This window comes from Leptinotarsa decemlineata, unplaced genomic scaffold (genome assembly GCF_025532065.1).
Source record: "Leptinotarsa decemlineata unplaced genomic scaffold, Ldec_3_MD MMD2_tig00001973_RagTag_RagTag, whole genome shotgun sequence".
Lineage (NCBI taxonomy): Eukaryota > Metazoa > Arthropoda > Insecta > Coleoptera > Chrysomelidae > Leptinotarsa > Leptinotarsa decemlineata.
The window spans coordinates 1,046,482-1,052,759 of NW_027412572.1; the positions used below are offsets into that span (position 1 = coordinate 1,046,482).

General features: G+C 35.5%; 2 long non-coding RNA genes across 3 annotated transcripts; one reads left to right on the plus strand and one right to left on the minus strand.

The window, feature by feature from the left end:
* Window positions 1-3,150: 3,150 nt before the first annotated feature.
* Window positions 3,151-3,731, minus strand: LOC141482788 (uncharacterized). Its single transcript, XR_012465722.1, has 2 exons — window positions 3,527-3,731; window positions 3,151-3,418 (listed from the first exon to the last, which is right to left on the minus strand). It is a non-coding gene; the product is annotated as an uncharacterized lncRNA (long non-coding RNA).
* Window positions 3,732-3,843: 112 nt separating this feature from the next.
* Window positions 3,844-5,954, plus strand: LOC141482800 (uncharacterized). Of its 2 annotated transcripts, none has more exons than XR_012465729.1 (3): window positions 3,844-4,404; window positions 4,490-4,667; window positions 5,082-5,954. It is a non-coding gene; the product is annotated as an uncharacterized lncRNA (long non-coding RNA). The 2 variants fall into 2 exon arrangements; XR_012465731.1 differs by having other exon boundaries at window positions 5,113-5,954.
* The last annotated feature ends 324 nt before the right edge of the window (window positions 5,955-6,278 follow it).

Genomic DNA, 6,278 nt, shown 5'->3' on the forward strand with positions numbered 1-6,278 from the left:
GCTACTTGTACAATACTGAATAGTACCAGAAAAACGAACTGAAAGAATCAGAATGAATTACATTGGTGATCATACTAGTCCTACTCCGATAAGTTGGTATATAGTGTGGTCCACTAAGTGGGCAACAAATGGGAAACTTTTTTATTATTGATTTCTCAGAAAATTTTATTTTTGACAAATGTTGGTGCATGTTCCAAAACTATACCAAGTGTACCTGAAATGGCTTTATGACAAACACCATACAGGATAGGCCAAAAAATATAAAGTTCGTTCAGGAGTAAAGTACCCTTATTTCAAAAAATATAGGATAATATAGGAAAAGTTGCTTCGAATACAAAGTCATGGCCTGCTATACAATTTTTTTTTCCTTTGGAAAATTTTGAATTACCCCCGTATGATACATATTTTTACTATTTTGATTCGATATGTATTAGAAGTAGCCACAATCAAATCAGTTTGAAGTATTTTTCATCAAATTAAAGTGTATTTGTGAAATTCATTTGGATTTGTATTTTTTAGGTGACCGTCAACTTCATGTTTGTTTCAACGATATTTGACAGAACTCTAGAATAAAACAAATACTATTTTTAACGAGGCAAATACTTTACTAAGTACAATGTTCATATGCATAAACTCAAAATCTATCGCGGATAGCCATGAACAAAAAAGAACCAATAAGCGATAGTACAGAAAAATACAGTAGGTAACTGAACAACCCAACAGGTGCTAACAATAAAAATTATCGAAGCGTCTCTGTATGTCCACCTTCTCTTCTGATGCATCTAATTGTTTGCTCATAAAATTCGTTTAATGTACATCGGAACACATTAGCGTTAATTTTTCTGCAATGAACTCGTATTGAAATTTCAAGCTCATCAAAATTAATGAAGGGGCGATCTCTGTAGACTTTTCGTTTAAAGTATCCCCATAAGAAATGATCTATAGGTGTAAGGTCTGGAGAACGAGGAGGCCATCGAGGATCGGTATTTCGTCCTAATCATTTATTACGAAATGTCCTATTCAGCCACTGAGAAACATTTCTAGTAAAATGGGCAAGACATCCGTCATGTTGGAACCATAACTTTTGCCGTTCTTCTAATAACATTATACAAAAAGTCTCCTATTTCAGTTTCCAGAAAGTTCAAGTACCTGTCACCATTCAAATTGTCGCGGAAAAAAAACGGACCTAGTAATTTATCATTTAATATACCACACCAAACGTTTGTTTTCTGATAGTATTGATTTTTGTTGTCTATAATAAAATTTGGGTTGACATTTGACCACCATCTGTAATTTTGTGTTGATAGAACCCCATTTGTTGTAAAAGTAGATCTCCAAACATCGATGAAAATCTCGATGTTCTTCAATTTCACTCTGAATCCACATGAAAAAATCGTATCTCAAATCATAGTATCTTTCTTGAAATGTACAAATGAATGTAGGTTTGTAAGCGTGGTACTTATGTTTCTCGAGAATACGCTTCTCAGAGGTTTTTTTATGCCGGTATATTCACTAATTTCTTGGGTGGACCTTCTAGGATTTTCCACTACTGCTTGAAGTACGTCAAGCTGGTTTTCTTCTGTGCATACAGGTTTCGTACGCTCCGTTTTATGTTTATATTCTAGTGAACCGGTCTGTTTGAAATTCTTTAAAATTCTACTTACACTTGAATAGCAAATTTGTTTGTCTGGATGCCGCATTGTTTTATAACCATCGCCATAGATCAAAACTAATTCTGCTTTTTCAGTCAACGTTAATAATACTGGGCGAGGCATTTTTAATTGAGGACTAATATGAAAACGTTTCACAGGCAAGTTTTAAGAAGCCACAATATCAGACTACAATATTGTTTTAGGGCGTATGTGTTTTTTGTTCATGGCTATCCGCGATAGATTTTGGATTGTTTTTTAATATCTGTTCTAGTTGAGGCATTGTTGTCAGAATAAAAGAAATTTCATACTTTTATTGACAGTTCATTTGTTTCATTCTAGAGTTCTGTTGAATATCGTTGCAACAAACATGAAGAATTTCACTAGTTCGGACTTTCATTGTCTACTATATAAAATGATTTGAAATCCCTTAAACAACTAAAAAAGAAGAATTGAAAATGAATAGCTGAAAATAACAATTATATTAACCAAAATAAACCTGAAATGAAATGATAGTGAAATAAAATACGAGTAAAAATAGAACAATTGAATAAATAGAAATAAAGAAATGAAAAAAGAAAATAAAAATAAAAAGTGGAGGGATTCCAAGTTCTAAGTCACGTTAGTTCACGACGTTTCAATTGTTAGTATCTACAATCGTCTTCGGGTGATGACTGGACTGATTCCTCCGAGAGATGACTATTTATAGGTCGTTCGAGTACTTTCACTTATCCCCGCTTTCCATTTTCCGCTTCACTGGTTCCGTGGGAGATGACCGTTTTGGCGGGAGTTGGCCATTTTTTGCTTGATGATGGGTTTCCATTTGTTGCGTGTTTCTACGCTGGCTTGGCTGAATACGTTGTTGGACAACATTTATACGGCTTCCTTGAATTTTCTCCTAAACCAATGTTCCTCTCTGTGCAAGATCTCAGCTTGGGACCACTCGATGTTGTGTTGATGGGTCCATACATGGTTTGCTATTCCTGATTTGCTGGTTACCCCTCGCTGTGTGTGTTTCTTGTGCTCGGCAATGCGAACATTCAATGGCCTCTTAGTTTCACCAATATAGGATTTTCCGCACTCACAGGGTATCCGTTAAATGCAATTCTTGGAATCACAGTCCGCGTTTGGTGGCCTGGTTTTCGTGAGGCTGCTACGGATAGTGTTACCGGATCTGAAGCAGGTTCTGATGTTGTACTTGGAACCAATTCTTCTTATCCTCTCCGATAATCCTCTGATGTAGGGAAGTGCAAGCACTGGTTGTGACGGCTTCTCTTCCTTGCGAGGCTCCTGCTGTCTTTTAGCCAAAGTCTTTTCTACCATCGCTTTGGAGTAGCCATTCCGCTGAAGATCATTTTTGATGATGTCTAGTTCCTTCTCGAGACCTTTCTTCGTATTACCAAGCCCAAAAGCACGGTCTAATAGAGTCTTGATGATGTAACGGGATAATTATCTACTTAAAAATATATAGTTCAAAATATTGATAATGAAATCAACTTCATGAGGAAAAAAAATATATTATTCCGTATTCATATAAAATAAACATTTTACATTCAACAATTACAACATTATTGGACATATCCCCCGGACATCATGATTTTCCGCGCCACTGGATGAATGTCAAAAATTAGGTGAGCCCATTATTTGTTTGGAATATATTCATTCGTTTCGTATAGCCTTTCGTTATAGGATAAATTTGAGGTTGTAAGGATATAGGGAGCAGTTGACATAATTTGAGCTAGATTGTCCTCGGTTTTCGATGTGGATACCTGAAAGTAAATAACACTTCAAAATACATGTCTTACCCAGCCTAAATAACTAACTCTTACGGAAATAATTTTCCTTCTAATTGAAAATAACTATATTATTGTACCCACCTGTTAGCTGACCGTCCAGTTGTAGTTTAGTTCCATAATCCTTCAGATTGTTTTCGTTGTACCATTTAGGTTAGCTTATTAGTGGTTCTGTTGACCCAATTTCAGAAAATAAGATTCATCAAGTTAGATTATTAGTCGCGATCTGTGAAACAGTTGTCATCATAGGGCTCGTAAGACAACGTTTCTCTGTTCGCTGATGGAGGGCGCGAGAGATACCGTTTCACGATTATTTATAAAAATTCATGTCAAGACGTGTCGAAAAGGAAATTATTTTTACTGTTTTTTGATTATTATATCAAAAGTGTAGGTGAATAATTGACAGCTTGTTTAAATTAAACAATAGTGAACAAACATTATCAATCATCTTTCGCCATCTATGGGTCAGAGGGACTTAGAAGTTTTGTAATGGTAAATATACCTAAAAATTTTAGATGTCGATAGGTTTCAAATTATTGCCCTTTCTGTTTCACACACCTTTTCCGATAATTCAGTGATTTAACTTATCGACTTGGAAATGCATCGGAAGTCACGTATTTTACTCTTCACCGATTGGTTCACCCAACGCTGCTCATGACGTATAGGCATGCGCTTCAATAAGGAAACGTTTTTCAAAATAGGCTTTAACGGATATAATTTCCCACTAGACTCCAAATCTCAATTTCCGGCCTACTCAGGACGGGAAGGAGAAACAGATCGACCTCCGTGTGTGTTCAGAAAGAACCATTTTGGAAAATCTGTCTATTAGACACCTCATAGAGGATTAATTTCCATAAGGTTTCATTTCAAGTGAAAAGGTGCCTGTTAGTTTCGTACTTATAGAGTATTGCTATTGTTTGGTTGTGGCCCTTTCACCCTGTTCAGGGATCAGAGAACCCCACGTGAGTACGCCATTTTTGTCAACCTTTTCCGTCCATTTGTGCTTTTTTTGAGACGTTTTCTCATTTTCATTTTCTCCTATTATAGGGCGATCTACGTGTGATTAGTTCATAGACGATTTTGTTGAACCATTACGAGTTGGGAACTACTCAAATCAGTGTTTTGGAAAAATACTGAAATCTATTTTGTGGAAACCGAAAAAGAAATACTTGTCTTCAGTATTTCTCCGGATTTTATTGTAAAAGAAACCCTTCTGAACTGGAAGGTAAGTTGCTCTAATTCAGACGGAGTGTACCTAAAGTGTCTTGTGTAAAATATTTGTTGTTTTCATTTGGTTTTTTTAGTATACGGTTACTAGACATTTGCCAATAAAAATATATAATATCATAGTAACGTTCTATCATAATTTATTTTATTTTTGTTATTGATTCTTCCGCTGGAAATCGGCGCATTAATTTTTACTTTCGATAATTTCAGTAGATTCTTGCCATGTTATCATATATATTAGTAAACTTTTGGTTTTTTATTGAAGGTAAAGAAAATAAAATATTACTTTTCATATCGATCACTGTTTTACGGTGTTGTCACATTAATTTAAAGTCAATAAGGATGCTACTTTTGTATTATGTACTTAGGATGATTTCAATAGAAATCAATGAGGATTTTTTTTTCTTTAAAGGGTTTTTTTTTGGGGTACCGTTTTCCCGTAGGAAGAATTCACGCCAGATCAACAACCACTCTGGAACATTTTGACTACCTATCTTGGCGGATTCTTTAGATTCAAGATTGTTGTTTGGACTTGGGGGCGGAGAAGACGCGCAAGTACCTGAAACAATAAAAAAATTGACTATATTTTTTTTATATATTACTTACATTATCATGATTAAGAACTTACTGTTAATTGTGTAAAGCGGAAATTAAGTCGTGTTTTGATCCAGTTAATTATTTTTTTCGTGATACTGCGTCTGCGCTCTGGGCCCACAGCAAATGACTTCGGAATCCTTGTAAAATATTCTTGAAGGTGACTTACCTGCGGCTTCACTTCCTGCTCTTTGTGTATTTAATTTGGATTTATACGTAGCTGGCTCTATTTTTTTTATTGAGCAGTTTAAGGTAACTAGTAAGGAAACTTAGAAAGTTATCAACTCCGTTTGGCTTTAAGCATTGATTTGAATTTGTTTAAAACACATCGATTAAATCCATGGATGCTAAAAGTTTTTTTAACCTGTGCTAATTTTGTTTTTTTTCCTCGCAAAGTAATTGAATTTTAAATACCCAAGTATTAAGATTATACTGTACAATTTATTTTCACGTTATCAATATACTGATCTATTGGAATGGTGGCTGGTCAATTTTATTTCTTTTCTCTTGGTAAGTTGGAGAATTGGTAAAGATATTAGTGAAATCTATTGGCATTTCAACTTACCTGGCGCCCAAATAAAAAAAAATATAATATAGAACATCTGTAAACTCACTCCCGTCTCCTCTGTAGTGAACCGGTATGCCTTGACTGTCATCGTGACAGCCCACCAATGCAACTTCAAGTATTGAGGTTACAATGATTCCTCTTTTAGTCGATTGATGGTGGTTGGATTCGTGGTTCAGATAATGTCCCGTATGAGTGGGTTTTCGGTATGCAGATGTTTCCCACTTAGTGTCGGTCCTCTTCACCATAACGTCTGAGAATGGCAATTCGTTTCCTTCTCCATTTTGAAATTGATGGAAGGTCTCACGCTGTTGATGTGTTTCAGGAAGGCGTCTAGTTCAGTATTCCCATGGTTCCATATTATAAAGGTGTCGTCAACATATCTCAACCAGACTGGAGGTTTCTTGTGGGCTTCTTCAATGGCCAAAGTTTCAAACCACTCCATATATT